Source organism: Mustela erminea, chromosome 1, assembly GCF_009829155.1.
Source record: "Mustela erminea isolate mMusErm1 chromosome 1, mMusErm1.Pri, whole genome shotgun sequence".
Classification (NCBI taxonomy): domain Eukaryota; kingdom Metazoa; phylum Chordata; class Mammalia; order Carnivora; family Mustelidae; genus Mustela; species Mustela erminea.
Window position 1 is genome coordinate 116303002 of NC_045614.1, and position 22635 is coordinate 116325636.

The 22635-nt window shown below is 37.5% G+C and overlaps 1 protein-coding gene and 1 long non-coding RNA gene across 4 annotated transcripts in view; one reads left to right on the plus strand and one right to left on the minus strand.

The window, feature by feature from the left end:
* SOX2 (SRY-box transcription factor 2) overlaps positions 1-22635 on the minus strand; it is a 675778-nt gene that overhangs the window by 129298 nt on the left and 523845 nt on the right. The gene's annotated exons all lie outside the window — the stretch shown is intronic.
* The window catches only part of LOC116588645, a 141485-nt gene that overhangs the window by 115502 nt on the left and 3348 nt on the right, over positions 1-22635 (plus strand). The window contains exons 4-5 of the long non-coding RNA XR_004285032.1: positions 20529-20575; positions 21087-21181. This is a non-coding gene — a long non-coding RNA (uncharacterized LOC116588645). The remainder of the gene's footprint in view (positions 1-20528; positions 20576-21086; positions 21182-22635) is intronic.

Here is a 22635-nt window from a genome sequence, read left to right on the forward strand (position 1 = left end):
GAGACCAGAATATTCCTGCCATTTGGCACGTAGAAACATGGCTTAAAAATCAAGTAATAGCCACTCTATGCCTCCTTCTGTCTGCATTTTGGGTGCTTCGATCATTCTTGTGATTCATATGATTGCATGGTTTAGGAGGATTCACTCACTGGTTTATCACTTCCTTGTTGCTTTTCATGGTCAGATGACCCAGGTAACCACATAAAATAAACTGAAAATTGCCTGTTTGAGTAAAACACTGGTATTCCAGATTATGAAACAGTTCATTAGGAGGTAGCTCACTCTCTGTTAAATTCTACACTCATGTTCTAGAATTCCTGTGTTTCTATAAAGTCTTAATTTAAAATTTTAATTATTAAGAAAATGGAATGGTGACGCCTAGGTGGCTCAGTCAGTTAAGGGTCTGCCTTCAGCTCGGGTCACGATCCCAGGGTCTTGGAATTGAGTCCCGTGTCGGGCTCCTTTCTCAGGGAGGAGGCTGCTTCTCCCTCTGCCTGCTCTGCCTGCCACTCCCCCGCTTTGCTCCCTCTCTCTCTGACAAATAAATAAATAAATAAATAAATAAGATATTTAAAAAAAAAAAAAAACCTGAGTGGCATTTCATCAAGCTTGCTCAAAACGAAAAAGTAATCTATCTCTGGACATTTGAAGATGAAAAGTCTCACTTGGCACAGAGGACTTTGGAGTGGGTCAACAGAGAATACCTCACTTCACAGAACAAATTGATCCTACTGAATTTTCCATAGCCCATGACAAGGGTGGGAAAACTATGGCCAGTGGGAAAATCTGGCTTGCCACTTATTTTTGTAAGGCCTTGCAAGCTAGGAATGGTTTTTATGTTCTTAAGTGATTGAAAATCATTAAAAAATATTTCGTGACATGAAAATTATATGAAATGCAAATTTCAGTGTCCATAGATAAAATTTTTTGAACACAGCCATCCTTATTTGTTTTCATATTGTCTATGGCTACTTTTTTATGAAAATGGCAGAGTTTGGTACTTTCAACAAAGACCGTACATTTCACAAAATTGAAATATTTGCTATTTGTCCTATCCAGAAAAAGTTTGCTTGTCGCTTTTCTAGAGTAGTGTTTCTCAAAGTTTAATTTGCATACAAATGTAGGATCTTGTTAAAATATAGATGTGATACAGCAGGTCTACAATACCTAAGATTTGATTCAGCATTTTTTTTTTAAGATTTTATTTATTTGTCAGAGATAGAGAGAAAGAGTACAAACAGAGGGAGTGGCAGGCAGAGGGAGAAAGAGGGGCTCCACTGGGCAAGGAGCCCAAGGCAGGACTCGATCCCAGGACCCTGGGATCATGACCTGAGCTGAAGGCAGACGCTTAATTGACTGAGCCACCCAGATATTCCTGATTCAGCACTTCTAATAGGCTACCTGATTATGCTGAGACTGCTAGTTTGAGGAACATACCTTAAAAAGCAAAGCTGTAGGCCATGATCCTCACTATACAGGCTCACAAGACTGATGTCAGTCTGACCAAGAGCAGATCTTTCAAGAATGGATTCATATTATTAACTAAGCTCACAAGATTGATGTAGAAACTTAGAAATCTAATTTATTAAATTATTTTTAAAAAGATTTTATTTAGGGACGCCTGGGTGGCTCAGTTGGTTGGACGACTGCCTTCAGCTCAGGTCATGATCCTGGAGTCCCGGGATCGAGTCCTGCATCGGACTCCCAGCTCCATGGGGAGTCTGCTTCTCCCTCTGACCTTCTCCTCGTTCGTGCTCTCTCTCACTGTCTCTCTCTCAAGTAAATAAATAAAATCTTAAAAAAAAAAAGATTTTATTTATTTATTTGACAGAGATCACAAGTAGGCAGAGAAGCAGGCAGAGAGAGAGAGAGGGAAGCAGGCTCCCTGCTGAGCAGAGAGCCCGATGTGGGGATCGATCTCAGGACCCTGAGATCATGACCTGAGCCAAAGGCAGAGGCTTTACCCACTGAACCACCCAGATGCCCCTAATTTATTAAATTATTAATGAGTAATATGACAGGGACCACCCCAGAATCTTCTGCTCCTATAGACATGCTATCTGAGATGCTGAATTAGAGCAGAAGGACAAGAAAGGTTAGGAAACAGCAGGAGATACTTGTGTGTTTAGACCGCTCAAATAGAGGCTAATAGATTTGCTGGCTCACTGCTGCTGGCACCAGAGTGGTGGTTTTAAAATGTACCTGGGATTTGTTTCAATCAGGTATGGTAAGACACACAGACATGGAAGTAACTGTTACAGAGGAAGATTTTTTATATTCACAGATCCCTAGAAATAGGAGGCACAGTAAGCCATGTGGGGGCAGGTACAGAAGGAGGTATCGGGTTGGTCAGGAGGCAGAGGAAGTAAGGGAAAAACATAGGAAAGAGACTTTATTGTGGTTGTCCAGGGAAGGAATGGAAGAGGCAAGATAGCAGGTTTAGGATTGGTTTGTTTTAATAACTTCAGCAGCCTCTGGGATTGAGGGGCTCTCTCCTTTCTGGCACCTAGCTCTGGAGTGATTAGGGCAGATGGACAGTGGCCCGTAAAAGCTAAGTATAAGACAGAGTTAGGGGTATGGTCATTGATTAGGTTGGATTACATATGAAAGTGTAGTCTCCTTGAGTTTTTTGCTCTCTAAGAATTAGCTAGCCCTGGGAAGGGTCACCAAGGCCCCAGATGTCAAAATGACAGGAAACAGAAAAAATAAAAAAAAGTTATGATTAATAGCGGGTCCTTGGACCAGGGCACCCTTGTCTAGGATGATTATGGGATGGACACTGCCTATATACCCCTCTTTGATTATTTGTTTTCTGTTTTTGTAGTTGTCTGACCTCCTTTCTAATTGACACATTTTTCCTTCAGATCTGCTCATTCTTTTAGGTTATGGAGAAGTCCTTCTGGTCTGGGCATCCTTCAGCCTCTTTTAATTGATTTTGTGTGGTGATTATCAAGTTCAACATGGTTCTAATCGATTGCATGTTAATTACCTAGTTTAACTCAGAAAACAGTATTATTTTGCTCACTATCAAGTTGGAGAGAGATACAATATAGTGCCCCAATATAGACAACACCATATTTTATGTGACAACTTCAACTTAATATGACTATTTATACACTTATAACACCCTACTTCAGACTATAGAGCCCTCAATCTCTTCCAGAGGGTCACAAATTAGTGATGGTAACATTTAAGTGGTGGGTCTGATTGGGGGTCATTTTTTATGACACTATGATCACTTAGAGTATGGAGGTAACATTGTGATAGATACCTGCTTTCTCCACAGAGGTGTCTACAGGCCACAGGGAGAGAGAAAAGTTGTGGTAGATGTCCTTTTACAATCAACCCCAACATCCACAGGCTGATTTGGGGTGATCTTTCTGAGAGTCCTGCCTAGCCACTCTAGCCTAAGAGAATTGCCCAGAGTGGCAGTAACTTCATTCCACCTCTCATTTTCATCACACAGCAATTCCCTAATCTGGGTTCACTGTTTATTATTATCTTACAAAATTATGCCATGCCATTTTAAAGGATTTCCCTGTAAATTTCATTTTAAATATGTCACAACTCTAAAATTGCTAGGAGTAGCACTGAGAGAACAAGATCTGTCTACTCACACTAATTACTGTGTGACCATGATCAAATTACTTCTCTCTGGCCATCAGTTTCCTCATCAAAAATAGAAGGATGTTAGATTATAGGACTTTCACAAACTCTTCCAGCTTTAAACTGCTAAACTTAACTGGAATGTTTCTGTAAAATATGCATAAACGGGTTTATTTCTTTATTGCCCCACTCTTGGCATATGCCATATGGTAATCCAGACCGCCACTTGGCTTTTATTTCTTTTTTCTGGTGTTTCTGTAACTTGTTTAAAAGTCTGTTCCCAGGGGTGCCTGGGTGGCTCAGTGGGTTAAAGCCTCTGCCTTCGGCTCGGGTCATGATCCCAGGGTCCTGGGATCGAGCCCCGCATCGGGCTCTCTGCTCTGCAGGGAGCCTGCTTCCTCCTCTCTCTCTCTCTGCCTGCCTCTCTGCCTACCTGTGGTCTCTGTCTGTCAAATAAATAAATAAAATCTTTAAAAAAAAAAAAAAAGTCTGTTCCCAATTTTCTTCATCAAAAAAAGGAAAAGGTTATAAAATTTGCGGGGGTGGTTATCTTATTTGGCTTTGTATCCCCCAGACTTTGTACATATGGTCCATCTGATAGGTGTTGGTTGAATTACGTAATGTGGTAGTACCCTCAATACTGGATAACGGAATCTTAAAAGGTTGAGAGCCTATAGCCTTGCACAATAAAGCAGGACTTTCACAAGCTACTTGATTTGATGTGCAGTAGTTGTTGGTATCATATTGCAGTAACTACAGTTTATAAAATTATAAAATAATTTTGTTTCTCTGGAAACACCAAAAGAGTAATTTGACTTTAAATTTTTTAATAAGGTGATGAGGTGGCCAAGTGGTTAAGGTGATGGACTGCTAAATTTCTTAACAGTATACTGTATTTCTGATAATTAAAGTAATTTCTGATAGTTCTATAGTTATCTAAATCCTATAAGGATCAAGGAAATTTTTGCACTGAGGTTGGGATTTTCCCATTTTTCATGGCTTATAGGAAGAAGATAGTTCATTCAGAGCAATTTCAAAGCCATACTTACATATGCTTTGTGGGATTTAAAAAAATCTTCAGAAACATATTTTTCTCCTCTTAATGCATTTCCACTTGTATGCAATGATTTTGATCAGAAAACTAAAATGTAGCAGTGGGTGAGCATGGGGGATGCACTGAATATAGAATCGGTGCCAACAGATGCAAAAATGCCATGGAAATCTTTGGCCCAGAAATAATAGCTTACCAAAATACACACACACAGTTGTTGGACTCTTGAACAGATACACAGCCGTCTGTATAGACAACAGTGCTGTTGGCCAAGAATCCCGGAGGCAGGCCAACCTCCCATCCAGATGCCACCGCCAGTGAGGAGCCATTTGGCATCTACTTCTCTGGCCACCAACCTTCTTTCCCATTCTCTGGCATGAATCTTCACAGGGGCTGCTCAAGGAAATTAAGACTCTGAAGACTTCTGTATTAATGTGCTGTAACAACACAGTGCCACAGGAGCCCTTTATGCTATTTGAATGTTTTATCCCTTGATTTTTCTTTTAAGTGTCAAAGAAACCTGACTTCTATGTATTTGCCTACAGATAAATGCAATTGATATATTTTGATTTCTGCATGGAGCCAGCTTTCCTTAATCAAGAAATACTTTGAAAATGTTTAAAACACTACCATTTTGAAGTACACAGCAGAGAATGAAAGAGAGAAAAAGGAAGCAAAGAAGGAACAAAGGAAGAAATAAGAAAAGAAAGAAAAGAGGAAAAAGGAATCAAGTGTATTCATCCTTTGGGAGAGTGAAAGCAATTGTTCACATTTCATCAGCCCTAGGAAAGTGAACACTAAGAAATTTCCTACTGTTCGGAAGAATTCAATAAGCTCACTTTGTTTTCCAATGAGAACTGAAGAGGTTATCAATATACTTCCATGAAAGTTTGCATGTGACACCAACTTCGCGGAGGGCGGGGGGAGGGAGGGAATCAACATGAGCACTGTCTTCTCACCTTGTAATCTCATCAAATTCCAATTTCTGCTTATGTGAGGTTGTACTTGGCACTGACACCATTTAATACTTCCCAGCCCTTCCAGGAGAAATTTCTTTACTCACTGCCTGTGTATCTCCTCCCTCCCATCAGTGGGGTGGGCAGCCAGACACAACCTGCTGGAAGAGCTGCCTTTTTTTTCCCCCCTGCAGCTACTGTACAAGAGCAAAGTTTTGAGATTCATCTGATCAAAGGGGAGCATTATCAGAGGATATCATAGTATCTGATGATTTTGATGAATTCAGAAACATGTCATAGTTCAAATCACATATTTTAATTTGCACAACAAATAGTCCTTTATTTATTTATTTTTAAGAAAGATTTTATTTATTTATTTGACAGAGAGATCACAAGCAGGCCGAGAGGCAGGCAGAGAAGGGGTGGGGGGAAGCAGGCTCCCCGCTGAGCAGAGAGCCCGATGCGGGGCTCGATTCCAAGACCCTGGGATCATGGCCTGAGCCGAAAGCAGAGGCTTTAACCCACTGAGCCACCCAGGCGCCCCACAAATAGTACTTTAAATTTAAACTTCTGTAGTGTCAATATAAAACATTAAACTTCTATTTCATGCTTCAAGAGGAAAGGATAAGCAGGAGGTCCGGCTTACATGGCTTATCTTGGCTCTGCTCGCTAATTTTGCATAAACGGAACACGTGAACTGGGGAAATATTTTTTGTGGGTGCTCCATATTCTTTCTCCAATTTGTCCACAAAAGTGCAATAAGCTCTTGAAGTTGACTTGTTAGGGTTTTAGTCGCAAAATAAGTGACCTTAAACATACAAGAAGGAATGCTTTCCCTGGATACCTTCAGTGGGGCTGCCATATTAACTTTATTTGAAGCAACATAAATTGCTCTGAGATCTCTAAGTGTCATTGACATTGATAAATCATCCTAGAGAGACATGAACAAATGAATCAAATACTCATCAGCACATTCAGGAAAGATAAACATTTTTACAACAAGGAATAATATATCAGACAGCCTACTTACGCAATGCTGTGTCACATAAAGATTTCTTGATGAGCCATACAAAACTATCCAGGTATAAATTGTGTGAGTAATGCATGGAAGAGACAGCTTAATCATAGAAAAGCCTGTGGCTAAGGTATACTGTAGAAACCATAATGTTTCATATTTCTCTCTCTCTTTTTTTTTTTTGACAAAAAAGTCTGTTCAGTATTAGAGTTAGGTGTAACTATTTGCTTCCCAAACATACTTTAATATTAATAAAATCTTCTATTTTTCCATTACATAAATGTGACGAAATTGTTATTGACTATATCAAAGTGATGTTTAGGTAAAGTTCTTCAGAAATACATATTAAAAAAACCTGGCTGTATAGAAAAGCAACAGCTACACAGGGAAGCCTCCAACTCTTGATTTCGGCCCAGTTCATGATCTCAGGTTGTGAGACTGAGCCCTGTGCTGGGCTCTGCATCGATCTGAGATTCTATCCCTCTCGCTCTGCCCCTCGCCTCTATCCCCCGCTCATGCTCGCTCGCTCTCTTTTTTCTCTCTCTCTCTCAAAGAAAGGAAAAAGAAAAGTCGCTACACAAACACATAGAAAATGGCAATATTAGTTGTCTGATATCTCCTTAGGAATTTTCTAATTCACCAAATGAGGCCTGCTGCATTTACTCTGTATTATCTTCTTTACTGATTTCACCTAATCATAGATTTCAGAAGAAAACACAATATTCCACTTTCTGTTTCAAAGAAAGAGAACACAGATTTATTTTTCTTTGGGAACAGTAACCACTACAAAAAGCATCTTTCCCCTTTGTGAGTTAGGAAAGGGGCAAAATTAATGGCACGATATTCTTGTTCCACTCACTGTGGTAAGAGAAGCAGCACTGGTCAATGCTCCCTTCTCTCTCTGCCTTTTCTTTATCTGCCTTTGAGTACCAGCTTTCCCTTTATCTTCCCATGGACCATCTGTGTACCTACAGATATCTAGACAGACATCAGCAGATCCCAGCAATGGCTACAACACTGCCCGGGCCTTCATCCCCAAATGAATACTCCAGACTTTGCCAGGATTGACAATAATCTTTCTCACAAATATGTGCTACCTGAGAGCCTTACAATAAATTTTGTGTTCTCAGTGGCATGTGAGAGACAGGCAGGAATTACTTGGGTATGCATTTTTATGCTTTTGTTGGAACATTTACAAGGGTATTTTCAATTATGTTGTATAAACACTAATTTTGAGGACTGCTAACAACAACAGTTCTAGCTAAATTTGTTAAGAACTTAGTATGTGCTTTACATATATTTTCTCATCCAATGCTCACAAGTAGTATTGGCATTATTTCCATTTTATGGATGAGGAAAATGAGGATTCAAGAAGTGGTGTGACCTGGCTAAGCAGTGGAACTGGAATTGGAAGCCAGCAGTGTGACGCTGGAGCTCACAGCCTCAGACAGAACAGTGTGACTGTTAGGTGGAAAATGGATGTTGGGGTCAAAGAATTTGGAAATGCAGAGTTGAAGTAAGTTTAAAAACTTCTTTCTTGTACAATTTCTCAGTCTTTAATATGCCAGTGGGCACTGACACTCCCAGGTGAAGTACAACACGCAATATTTCCTAAACTAACTGAACCGTCGATAGCTCAAGTGCTTGGAGCATGAACGTCTAGTTTCAGATGCCGATTTTGATGCTTGCGATGTTTGTAACCCTGAGCAAGTGATTAACCTCTTATGAAGTTACTTACTCACCAAAGGAAGATTTAATTATATTTAGCAAGTTGTACCCACCAAGGCAGAAGAATGGCCAACATGTTTCTGAGTAAGTTTTCAGAAGGAGTTGAAAAAGGATTTTTCATTAACATTCAATTAATGAAAAACGTTAAACTAACTAGAGCATCTTTTTTTTAAACAGTTGTATTAATCAGTGCTCGACTTTCTCCTGAGACTTTACTGATTTAAAGTTACATTGTAATATCTTTTAAAGTTTTACAGATATATACGCTAAAAAGAAGGTAATATTAATTATAATCATGTTCTCAGTAATTAGTGCTTTTTATAGTAATAACTTCTCTGGATGTTTGTATTATTTACTTTAATTACCCTTCATAATATTAAATATGGGTTTTTAAAGTGATACATATACATATGTAAAAAAGTAGGGCAGAGTTCCCTAAACTTTCTTGGTATTTTTTTTTTTCACAGTGCCCCTAAGTCAAAGGAAATATTTAATAGTTTCATTTATTAAGCAGTAAGGGCCCAAAGAACTTAATAAATATTTATGTCTTAACAACTTAGTAGCCTTTGCAAAAATAACACACACAAATTGAAAGAAGAAATATTTTTATTTTATTCCTAAATAATCACAATTACTTACTAATGGGATGTGTGCACCTGTTGGCTCCTGCAAAACTCCTCAATCCTTGGAATCAGATTGGTTCTCACTTCTCTTTTTTTAGTATTTTTATTTTTTAAATTTAAAATTTAGGTAGTTAACAGACAGAGCAACTTTGGTTTCTGGAGTAGAATTCAGTAATTCATCACTTTCACACAATCCCCAGTACTCATCATAACAAGTGCTCTCCTTAAACACCCATCACTCATCTAGCCCATCCCCCACCCCCTCCCTTCATCAACCCTCAGTTTATTCTCTGTTGTTAAGGGTCTCTTATGGCTTATTTCCCTCTCTCCTTTTTTTCTTTCCCCTCTTCCCACATGTTCCTCTGTTTTCTTTCTTAAATTCCATACATGAGTGAGATCGTATGATATTTGTCTTTCTCTGACTTCCTTATTTTACTTAGCTTAATACACTGTAGCTCCATTCATGCCATTGCAAATGGCAAGATTTCATTCTTTTTGATGGCTGAGTAGTGTTCCATTATATATATACACCACATCTTTGTCCACTCACCAGTCCATGGACATTTCGCCCTCCCCATAGTTTGGCTATTGTTGATAATACTGTTATACACATCAGGATTCATGTACCCCTTTGAATCAGTATTTTTGTGTCCTTTGGGTAAATACCTATTGCTGATATTGCTGGATCATAGGGTAGTTCTATTTTTTTTTTTTAAAGATTTTATTTATTTATTTGAGAGAGAGACAGTGAGAGAGAGCATGAGCAAGGAGAAGGTCAGAGGGAGAAGCAGACTCCGCACGGAGCTAGGAGCCCGATGTGGGACTCGATCCCAGGACTCCGGGATCATGACCTGAGCCGAAGGCAGTCGTCCAACCAACTGAGCCACCCAGGCGTCCCAAGGTAGTTCTATTTTTAACATTTTGAGGAACCTCCATACTATTTTCCAGAATGCCTGCACCAGTTTGCATTCACCAACTGTGTAAGAAGTTTCCCCTTTCTCTGCATCCTCACAAACACCTATTGTTTCTTGTGCTGTTAATTTTAGCCATTCTGGCAGGTATGTGATGGTATCTCATCGTGGTTTTGATTTGTATTTCCCTGATGATGAGTGATGTTGAGCATCTCTTCATGGGTCTGTTAGCCATCTGGATGTCTTCTTTGGAAAACTGTTTATTCATGTCTTCTGCTCATTTCTTAACTACATTATTTGTTTTTTAGGTGTTGAGTTTAAAAGTTCTTTGTAGATTCTGGATATTAACCTTTTATCAGGTATGTTGTTTGCAGATATCTTCTCCTGTTCTGTAGGCTGCCTTTTAGTTCTATTGATTGTTTCCTTTGCTGTGCAGAAGATTTTTATCTTGATGAAATCCCAATAGTTCATTTTTACTTTTGTTTCCCTTGGCTGTGGTGATGTGTCTAGTAAGAAATTGCTATGGCTGAGGCCAAAGAGGTTTCTGCCTGTGTTCTCCTCTAGGATTTTGATGGTTTCCTGTCTCACATTAAGGTCTTTCTTTCATTTTAAATTTATTTTTGTGAATGGTGTAAGAAAGTGGTCCATTTTCATTCTTCTGTGTGTTGTTGTCCAGTTTTCCCAACACCATTTGTTGAAGAGACTGTCTTTTTTCCATTGGATATTCTTCCCTTCTTTGTCGAAGATTAGTTGACCATAGAGTAGAAGGTGCAATTCTGGGTCTTCTACTCTGTTCCATTGATCTATGTGCCTGTTTTTGTGCCAGTACCATACTGTCTTGATGATTACAGCTTTGTAATATAGCCTGAGGTCTGGAATTGTGATGGCACCAGCTTTGGTTTTCTTTTTCAACATTCCTTTGACTCTTTGGGGTCTCTTCTGGTTCTATACAAATTTTAGGATTATTTGTTGCAGCTCTGTAAAAAAAGCTGACAGTATTTTGATAGGGATTGCATTGAGTACAGATTGCTCTAGGTAGCATAGACATTTTAACAATATTTGTTCTTCCAAAAAAATCAATATTATTTGAAAAAAAAAATTTGTCCTTCCAGTCCACGAGCATCAAACATTTTCCATTTCTTTGTGTACTCTTCAATTTCTTTCATAAGAGTTCAATAGTTTTCAGAGTACAGATCTTTTACTTCTTTATTTATATTTATTCCTAGGTATCTTGTTTTTGGTGCAACTGCAAATTGGATCGATTCCTTGATTTCTTTTTCTGCTGTCTCATTATTGGTGTATAGAAATGCAACAGATTTCTGCACATTGACTTTTATCCTGTGACTTTGCTCAATTCATGTATGAGTTCTAGCAATTTTCTGGTAGAGTCTTTGGGTTTTCTACATGTCTTCATGTCTCTATCATGTCATTGCAAATAGTGAAAGTTCGATTTCTTCCTTGCCAGTTTGGATGCCTTTTATTTCTTTTTGTTGTCTGATTGCTGAGGCTAAGACTTCCAGTACTATGTTAAATAGTAATGGGGTTCTCACTTTTCTTATTTCCTGTTCCACATTGGTTTTAGTATAGTTCTTGCTTTTTATCAAAGCAATCGCAGAAAACTCAGCTTTACAAAGATCAGAGATCGCCAAATGGCATGCAAAACAATCTAATGTTGAAGCTACAGACCACCTAGAGCTTGTTGTTTGCTGTGTCTGTATTTCATTCAAAAATCTAAATATCCTACCATACTCCTTGTGAGTTCACTATAGCACTCTGGGAAAACTTTGCGCACAGTTTGGGAACTGTGGGATTAGGGTACAATATATGATATCCTATCTTTTAACATAAAAGTATTCAAGTATTTAAAGTGTGTTATTTATATGCATCTGTGTATGTGTGTATGAAAGAAACCCTGTTATTTAAAACTCAAACTGACTGTAGCCTTTTCCATTTTCTAAGAGAGGTGGTCTAATTCATTTGAGGAAATCAAACATCTCTATGCTGTTCTTTTACTTTTTGGTGGAAGGAAGTTGGAAGGGACAGACCCAGCACAAGAATGAGTCTGTCGATATGCAATGGGACACCAGAACCTAGTTTATAATAGGGTAGAAAGAACTAAACTGCTCTCCATAATAAAGCGATCAGTGGAGTGAAAGTAAGAGGGGGATATGCAACATGATAGGCAACTACACCTCCACTCAGCACAAAGGGCTGAGCAAATTTTTTTAAGAATAGCGAAATCTGATATTCTACGCTGTTATGTTACTGGGTTATGAACCCAAACCATTTCCCCAAATTTCTAGTGTAGTTTTTTCCACACACATGCCTTGTGTAATTGGTATTTTGGTGGAAATCAAAGAGGGCTGAGGTCTACCCTTGGATCAGCCTAGAAGAGAGAGTAAGAAGTGATGATGTATGAGTGACATTGAGAACTGTGGAGAGAGGCTCTCAAAGTCAGAAGTGACCATAATAACCAAGTCACCAGAGATGCCCAGAAAGCTTGGGTAGGAGGTTGGGAGACTTGACAAGAGATGTGGGACATGAGACACTGATCAGGGGCCACAGCCTGGGGATAGAGGGAAGAAGTCATCAATGTAGAAACTGGAGTTGGAGGACATTAGGAGAAGGAAAGAATAAATGAATTGGGGGAAATCGGAGGGGGAGATGAACCATGAGAGACTGTGAACTCTGAGAAACAAACTGAGGGTTTTGGAGGGAGAGGGGTGGGGGTTAGGTGAGCCTGGTGGTGGGTATTAAGGAGGAAACATATTGCATGGAGCACTGGGTGTGGTACATAAACAATGAATCTTGGAACACTGAAAAAATAAAATAAAATAAGAAAGAAAAGAAAAGAAACTGGAGTTTTGCAGATAATTTTGACCTAGTGGGAAGAGCTGAGAGTAGAGACCAAACTATTTTTGGTGAGTCAAGGGACTCTGTCCCAGATGGAGGGCCAACACAAATGTGTAGTCTGGATCCATAAGCAGAAGTGGCATAAATTATAACCTAAGAAAGCAGAACTGTTCGGGCTAGCAGTGAAGATTTTATACCAGATACTTGACAGAATCAATGATCCCTTCCCTTTACTCAGCCTAATTTTGGTCCTGCTAGAGAAACAATAATGCAGGAATTTCACTACTACAAGAGACCCAGACACTAAGCAAACAGTTGTTATATGTCACAGCTATCCTCAACTCAATACATTATGATATCCAAAACTCTCTCTTGATAAAAAACAAAAACAAAAACAAAAACAAAAAAACAAACACAAAAACAAAAACCAAGCTCAGAAAACTAGGAAGAGAAGGGAAACTCCTCAACATGATAAAGGGCATTAACGAAAACACCCATGACTAATATACTCAGTGGTAAAAGAATAAAAGTTTTCTCCCTGAAGTCACGAACAAAATAAGAATACCCTTCTATTCGACATTGTATTAGAAGCTTTAGCCAGTGATACTAGACAAGAAAAGGGAAATTCAAGGAGAGAAAGAAAGTAAAACTATCTTCATTCACAGGGGACATGATTCTTTGTATAGAAAATCCCCCCAAATACAAAAAGAAAACTACTACAGCTAATAAACAAATTTGGCAAGTTGCAAAATACAAGATCAACCAACAAAAATTAGTTGTGTTTGTACATGAAAAAAGTTAATAATATGAAAAGAAAATTAAGGAGATAATTTCACTTAAAATAGTACCTGAAAGAATAAAAGACCTAGCAATAAATTTAACCAAAGAGTGAAAAACTTATACACAGAAAACTATACAACATTGCTGGAAGAAATTAAAGAAGATCTAACTAAATGGAAAGACATCCATGTTCATGGATAGAAAGCCTCAACATTGTTAATATGTCAATACTATTCAAAACTATTTACAGATTCAATGCCATTCCCATAAAAATTCTAACAGCATTTTCTTCCCCAGAAATGGGAAAGCCAATTCTCAAAATCATATGAAATTGCAAAGGTCCCAGAACAGCAAAACAATCTGGAAAAGGAAGAACAAAATCAGAGGCCTCACACAGAAGAAATTTGAACCCTGATACACTGCTGGTAAGAATGTAAACTAGTGCAACAGTTGTGGAAACAAGTTTTAGAGGTCCCTCAAAAAGCTAAATCATATCACACAGCAATTCAATTCCTAGGTATCCAGTTATATACCCAAAGAATTCAAAATAGGATTCAAACAGATACTTATATGCATTACAATATTATTAACAATAGCCAAATGGCTGAAACAACTCAAGTATCTGTCAACAGATGAATGATAAACAAAATATGGTATATACATTCAATGGAATATTATTTGGTCATGAAGAGGAATAAAGTTCTGATATATATTACAACATGGATGAACCTTGAAAATATTATGCTGAGTGAGATAAACTGACATAAAAGAACAAATATTGTATGATTCTACTTATAAGAAGTATTTAGAATAGGCAAATCTGTAGAGACAGGAAGTAGAATAAAAGTTACAAAGGTCTGGGGGAGGAGAAGAAGGGAAAATAGGGGGTTACTGCTTAATGAGTAGAGGTTCTAGTTGGGGTGATGAAAAAGTTTTCAAAATAGTAGTGATGGTTACACAATATTGTGAATGTGATTAATGTCAATGAATCATACATTTCAAAATAGTTAAAACTGCATCTTTTATGTTACATAATTTTACCACAATAAAAAATAATTAAAAAATTTGGGCAATGTTAATTAGGGAAGCTGATAGATCAGATTACTATCAGAAAAATTAATCTGTGTTTTAGGGTGTTAGAAATCTTACAATGGAAAAATCTGAATAAATCACTCAGTTAAAAAACTCATTAAGTATATACACTTAAGACATCAAATATTAGTTTCGAGCCATTATTTTATTCTTTTTCAAAAGTCTAAGCATATGTGTATTCTCTAGATTGTAAGTAATCTGGGTATTTGCTTCAAAGACATGGGGAGGCACTCTGGCAATGTTTGATCGACAATAATGATATCTATTGTTTCACTGGAGGAACTTATTGGACAGATCCCATTTAGTTCTTTGGTTTCAATCTTAAACAAAAAATGGAGAAACTTTTGGACAAATATTCCCACAAAAAAGTTGCAAGCATTGCCCTTTCCATGAATTCAATAATGTGAATTTTTTTTCTTTCTGAGGGATATAAACATGGAAATTGGTATGACTTCCTTAAAAATACTAGCCATCACCATATATTGTTTTTTCCAAGAGGTTCTATAAAAAGGGGTTTGATCAAGGATTCCTTAGAACAGATTGTGATATAGGAGATCTGATTATCTGGGATCTGGAAGTTGAAATGGAGGGACTTTGGAGCCAATAAGACAGGATCTAGGTGTGCCAGTGTATGAGCTCTATAGGAGAGAGCTAGAGCAAGGGGGTCAGATCCAGCTACTGGGTGCCTGAGCAGCAGATCATTTTTTGAGGGTTGTAGGGTGATGAGTAGCAAAGCTGATATTGATAGTGAGCCAATTTCTTGTTATCTGTTTGAAATTCTTCATAAAGAATGAGACAGATTTAAATAAATGAGCAATAGGTATGACAGATTTTAAGTAAATGAGCCTGGGTGCCTCAGTCAGTTAAGCATCTGACTGGATATCAGCTCAGGTCATGAATCAGGGCTGTGAGATCAAGCTCCACATGGGGCTCTGAGCTAGGTATGAAGCTTGCTTAAGATTCTCTCTCACCCTGCCCCTCTCCCTACCCTGTTCATGCATGTGCTCTCTCTCCCTCTTAAAAAAAGGATAAACAAGTGAGCAATAAATAATTCATGCTTCCTGCTTGGGGTTGAACATAAAGCTGAACCTACAGGTGGGGGCAAAGAGACACCCTGGGCTAAAGGAAAATGGTTTAGGAAGAACCACATTCTTACGCATGTGAAAACATATTGTCAGTATGATGCCCTAATCAAACCTTAGTGCTCCAGTTGTTCATGGATATGAAATTTAAGATATATTCCATAACAGAACAAAGATGAAAGCAGTCCCATTTGTCATTATATCACTACAAAGTGATGAGAATTATGGACTAAAGAGGAAAAAACAAAGGTTCAAATGGTCATGTTTTGGGGCTAGAAAAAAGAAAATCTCCCGGTTTTAATCACAAATTTTAGACTAAAAAAAAAAAAAGTCTTATCATTGCAGTCATGGGGGAAAACCTCTGCAAAAATAAAGAGCATGTCCTATATATGATAACCCCAAATAGATTTGTTGGAGTTGTTCTTGTATAGAAGAATATTTGGTGCAACTGCTTATTTGTTGTAATAGTCAACATCTAATTTTGAGACTTTACCATATGCCAGAGGATGTTCTAGGTACTTCAATTGTATCAAGTTATTTAATGCTCATAATACCTTTGTCTCAGCTACATATTACCATTATGCCCACCCTGGAGATTAAAAAGAAAAAAAAAAATGAAGCAAGGAGAGGTCAAGTAACTTGCCCCAAAAGTCCACAACAAGTCACAGAGTTTAAATGCCAGCCGTCTGGTCCAAAATCCACACACTTTACCATGGCATTATTCTCCCTTTTGCAACTAATGAGAAGGGCCTTTGTTGGTAGAGAGAAGTGGTGTCAAATCATTGCCTCCAAAGCATGATCCAAAAGACACTGGCCCCTCAACATGTTTCATGGCAAAACAAGGGTTCACTGGTGAAATGCTGAACGTTATATTCCCTTCTTCCCTGTACCCACTGCAGGGCCATAGTAAGTACTAGTATAAAGGCTGTAATAAATTTTGTCATCAGTAAATCTTTTTATAATTTGTTTCACCCAGCACAGGATCTTTATTTGCATAACATCTTATTATTCTTGCTTAGACTCAGTACTATATAAACTGTATTTGGGGAAACGCTGCATTAAAATATAAAAATGCTGATGTAATAACTAGCCATGTTACAAAAAGCTAACTTTTGAGAAATCATATGTAGTTAGGAAGAAAAACCCACTATTTAGATTTGGTGAGATGGAACTTAAAGTTAAAACCTTATACTCTGCCTTGATCAGAGAAATACTATCCAAATGAATTTTTTCTTTTTTTCAGGTTATGGAGATCTGTCTTCTATCTTCTTGACTTTATTTTGCTTTCCCTATATTTTTCTGATCTTATGCTGGTTTATTTTGGCTTTGGTCACTTTCTTATTTCAGGACATTTTTAATCTTTATAGACTATTTTTGGACCCTGCTAATTAAATCTCTCAAAATTCATTTAAAGGAGGAAATCTTCACCAATTGATTTTCATGAAAGTTTGTCCTTCCCAATACTGAAAACATGAGAAATCCTTTTATTTTGGCTAAAAGAGTCATACCTGAATTGGGTGTCAATTTGAAATGGATTTCCCCAGATGGCCAGAAGCACTATGAAACACTCTATCCTCTGTACTACCCCTCGTCCACATATTCTTCTGTCCATTTTTTCAGAATCTTTTTTTTTTAAATTTTAAGATTTTATTTATCTGACAGAGAGAGACACAGTGAGAGTGGGAACACAAGTGGGGGCAGAGGGAGAGGGAAGAGGGAGAAGCAGGCTTCCCGCTGAGCAGGGAGCTTGATGCAGGGCTCTATCCCAGGGCGCTGGGATCATGACTTGAGCTGAAGGCAGGTGCCTGACGACTGAGCCACCCAGGCAACCTCAGAATATGTCTTCTTAAATGCACTTTATTCTGTAGGTGCAGCCTTTACATTGCTTTCCATATGAATAATATTATTAATAGATAACTTGATAGTTTCTTAATTATGTGATAATATTATCTCTGTACTAATGTTCTGACAGCTTTATTACTGCCAAAATCAATATTTCTTTACAGAAAGGAATTAAAAAGACACAATTTCCAGGATTGACAATAAAATGATGACAGATCCCACAAGTTACAGAAATGAATCACTCTCATTTTTTTGTAGTCATATCTTAAGTGATTATTTTTTGTTTTGAGGTTGTGGGATGTTTCAGGACCAGGTACACATCCATATTTCTTTAAAGTAGTATGTTCACTTATGTGGGAAGAGCTGTGCCCTTCTATAGCCCAAACCGGGATTTCCTATAAAGCAGTTATATGCTATTTGTACTTGGGTATGTATATAGGTGTTTATGTTTTTATAAAATGCAGTAATTTTTTTCTGCTCTGTGACATCAGATTATTTTCTTCAGGCAGCCTCCTCCACCCATCCACCACCCCCATCACAAAGCCAAAACACCAAGCAGAAGGATATGGCCCACAATGTAAGAGAGCAAATGTGAAGGCCTGGCAAGGAGGCTGGAGGACAGAGGTCCTCTTCAGACCCCCTCTCAGAACCCCACCACCTCTACTGCCCCATGGTCTAAACTGAGCACTCAGCGCTCCTCCTCAAGCACAGGAATGAATGAAGATGCCAAATACAGAGGACTTGTCACTTTAGCATGTATTGATTAAAAAAATAAAGGGAAGGAGAAGTTTTCAATATCATTTCAGGATAACTATTTTCTGGTATAAAAAGACATTATTCTCAAACAATAACTTTCTAAAAAAATACATCATGCGAAGTTTTAAAGTTTCACTGAATGTTTCAAATCTCTGGGAACAAATTACATAGTAACGGTTTTGACCACTTTTTGCCTGAAGAAACGCAAAATCTTGCAAGTCAATGCAAAGGCAGGCTTTGCCACAAAGGACTGCTGCTGACCTGAGCCCAACTGTGCTCTTTGCAAAAGGGACTGCCGCTGGGCAACAGGGGTCTTAGGAAACAACCCAATTGCCTCTGTGTGCCTCTGTGCACAGGGAGAAGTCAGAAATGCCAGCCTGTACCTCTCTAAGGTGAGAAGGCAGAATATTGTAGGCCTTTCGGAATCCATCATGGCTAAAATGCAATAATATTTAAAGGTAAATCGGTGAGGACCATCACCCATAAATCCTCCGACATAAAACAACCAGTATTAATACTTCAGTGCCTCTGACTCTCTTTTCACTATTATTTTGACCATGCCCTTGTTAGCATTGGGTATAACACTAAACTTCTTGTTGCTGTTGTTAACTTCTCAAGTTAAAATGTTTTCCCCCTTAAATTTCTATTTCTTTAAGTATTACTGAGCTTGGGCATTTGTCATAACCAAGTTACTAGCTCTATTTCTTTTTTTTTTTATAGCCTTTGCCAATTTATATATTTTTTACATCTTCATTTGTTAAATTTTGTTTTTTAAAGATAGGTTGTATTTGAACCTTAATTCCACCATTCATGTAAAAATTAGACAATTTGTTTAAGTTTTTGCATCTTTGACTTCTCATCTATGAAGTGAGGTTAGTAACATTTACTTTCTAGTGTTCTCGTGCACATTCAATGAGTCAACATACATAAAGCCCAGTGTCTGATTATGGCAAATGCCATAGTACGGGATCACCACCCCTTTCATTTTCTTTACTATATTTCCCAGTTCCCTGAGAATCTAGGTGAGGTCACAAGACTAAGTCTCACCAGTGGAATGTAAACATAAGTGATATGTCACTTGTAGACTGCAGCAGATAAAAGTTCTCTCTACTACATCCATACTATTAGAAGTAAGAGTTTTTGAGATGGCAAATTTGCAGGATGGAAGGAATGTGTTTCCTGGAATCATCACTTAGAAAAAAGCCACAAGGAAGAGCCACCTGACCCATATCAGATTCTAATGCTATCGACCAGATTTTTTTTTTTTTAATTAAGCTATTTTGGGGACCTGGGGTTTACTGGTTGTAGCAGTTAGAGTGATTTACCCTGTATTACATTTGTATGGGGTAAACACTTAAGGAATAGAAGCTGTTACTATTATTCACAATCAAAAGGAACAGGCAGTGTCAGCTTTAGGCTTGAATCATACTTAATATTCATTGACCAAAAGAACTAAAACAATTTTATTCTGACTGAATACTTCTCTCCTTACTCCACTCAAAAGAAGAAGAAGAAGGAGAAGGAGAAGAAGAAGAAGAAGTAAACATTATATATTCGCAGGAGGCTGCATTTACAAAAAGTATGAAGAAGCACAGTATTTTATAATTTACTATAATCAGCTACATTTCTTTAAGGTCTCCACCTAACTTGAACTCCTTAAAGCCATTGGCTCTTACTCATCTGAACGACTGCTTTTACAAAAAAGAAAAGAGTACAATATGTTGGTAGTTGGTCCTAATTAGTAAAATTCGATCTATAGTCATAAATCTGTTTGGACGTAATTTGGGGTATTTATAAACTGAGGAACTTATGTGCATGGACACATGATCCTGTTAATTTGTTGACAGACAATGAATAGGTACAAAATGTCTGAAGAAATACTAGGTAGAACGATTTAACTTCACTTAACCACTCCCCTGACCCCTCCCCAATTATTCCATGTATACTCTCGAAACAAGAAACAGTTTCTACGTGCTCTGATACTGAAGTATTTAATTACTCTTTTAAAAAGTTTTACATTAGGAATCCATCCTGTGGCTAGTGTTTTGTGAATCTGACAGTACCCAGCTGAGTGAATGGAAGGAGGCAGAGGGCAATAGAAAATGCTACAAGGGCTCTTGTTGGTTGAATTAATTGTGTTTTTTTTCAGTGAGTTCTAGGAGATTCTCCCACCTTTTCTTTCAACCTCCAGTTCCTTCCGTTCTCATCTGTTCTTCCTTTTCTTCTTTTGCAGATTTTCACAAAGAAAAAATGCCCCAAGGAGCTTTGCTGTATAATTAGGTATTAGGAGGCTGAAATCTTTACTGTTCCCTTTCCCTGACTTCTTCAAGTACAGTCATGACTAATTGTGAAAATGGGAGTGAGGAATACCTCTCGTCAGCAAATGAGGCATACCTGGGATCAAAGTCCTATAAACATGAAAAGGGACTCCAACCTTAACTTAAAACATGAAGCACAAGTATAATTATGAAATGGGTAATTCACATCTCCATATTAATATCTCATTTAACCCTAAAAGCATCCTTCCCTATGAGATGGGAAGAAAATAATATCTTCTTTTTATTGAAGAGAATTAATGTTCAGAGATGGTAAGATTGGTAAGAGACTATGTGTGCTGCTTAAACCTGTCTCCTGACTCTGTCATGCTGACAGTCAGAAGTACTAAAAAAATATGAAGAACATATGATGGCCAAGCACCACTTTAATTCTGTGGGACGTTTGGCAAGTTACTGAATCTTTCTATGTCCATTTTGTCATCTTTAAAGTGATGATAATAATACCCACTTTACAGGGTTGTTGGAGGATTGAATTAACCTAAGCAGAGTCTTGAGAACATAGCATATACAGCATGTATTCAGCAAGTGTAAGCTGGTATAATACAATGTGGTAAGTATTAGCAGTATTCCAAATTAGCAAGTGGAAGAATTGGGTTTTTAAAATAAGGTCTAACTCCACTCTTTTAATCATGGAACACCTGTCTTAGATTACTTCACTGTTCTGCACAAGTCAATTAGTGTTATTTGGCACCAGAGAAAGACATAATTGAATACAATTAGTATTATATAATATATAAATATCATAGATTTAGTGCCCAAATGGTAAATAGTTACTTAAAATTACAAGCATTACTGAAGTACACAATATTTTTACTCAGCTTTAAAAAAAAATCATATATAGGAACATCTGGGTGGCTACATATAAGTTTTTTTCAAGCTCAGTTAAGTGTTAGACTTGGTTTTGGCTAAGGTCATGATCTCCCAGTCATGGGATCGAACTCAGCACTGGCTTTGCACTCAGCAGAGTCTGCTTTGGATTCTCTCCCCCTCTCTCTCCCACTCACTCTCTTCCCTAAAATAAATAAATAATCTCTAAATAAATAAATAAATATTACGAAAATTAAAAAAAAATTTAATTTTTAAAATTCACCCTCTTTAGTGTATAGCTCTGAGATTTGATAAGCACACACAGTTGTGTAACCATTTCCACAATCAAGATATAGAACAGTTCTTAGAGTTTATTTTTGAGAAAAGACTTATGTGAATATTCTAGAAGGAATTTTTCTAACATCATATGCCAATATAAGCATATCTCATTGATTCAATAAGTATTTACTGAGTTCTTCCTCTATGTATAGCATTGTGTTGTTGTCTATGAAGATGAGGAGAAAATACAGTAGTTTTGTTTTGCATTTCTACCACAGTGCTAACAGATTAATCAGGAGATGGAAATAATAGTTTTTATTAAATTTAGTTTAAAAAGAGAGGATGAAAAAAGGATGACAAAGTGTCAGTGCTTCTCTAATAAGCATGTATTAAATAAATAATAACTTCTTCCCTCCCCCAACAAAACCTACAACTCAGTTTAATTCCTCAAATATTTGCTGTAGATAGTCTATCACTGAGTGGACACAATCCCTGTCTTCAAGCAGTTTATTATAGAGTAGAGCAGATAATTACAACATACGGCAGAAATCTATCAGAAGTACACAATGATATGTACTCAGAGAAAGGTGGGGTAATGGTGGGAGAATCCATAAAGTCTTTATAAAAGGGGCAGTATTTAAACAGGGCTTTGAAAAAAAAGGTAGAATTTCTACAGGTGTTATTCATGAACAGAGGAGAAAAATTCATATGCATCCTCTAAAGCTTTTACACTGTACAAATATAGTAGCCACTAGCCACACGTGGCTATTTAAATTGAAATGAGAATAAGACAAAAATAAAAACACATCTCCTCCGTCACGCTAGTCACATTTCAGATACTTAATAGCCACATGTGGCTAGTGGCTACTGTATTGGACAGGCTAGAGTATAACATTTCCATCATAAAAGAAAGTTCTA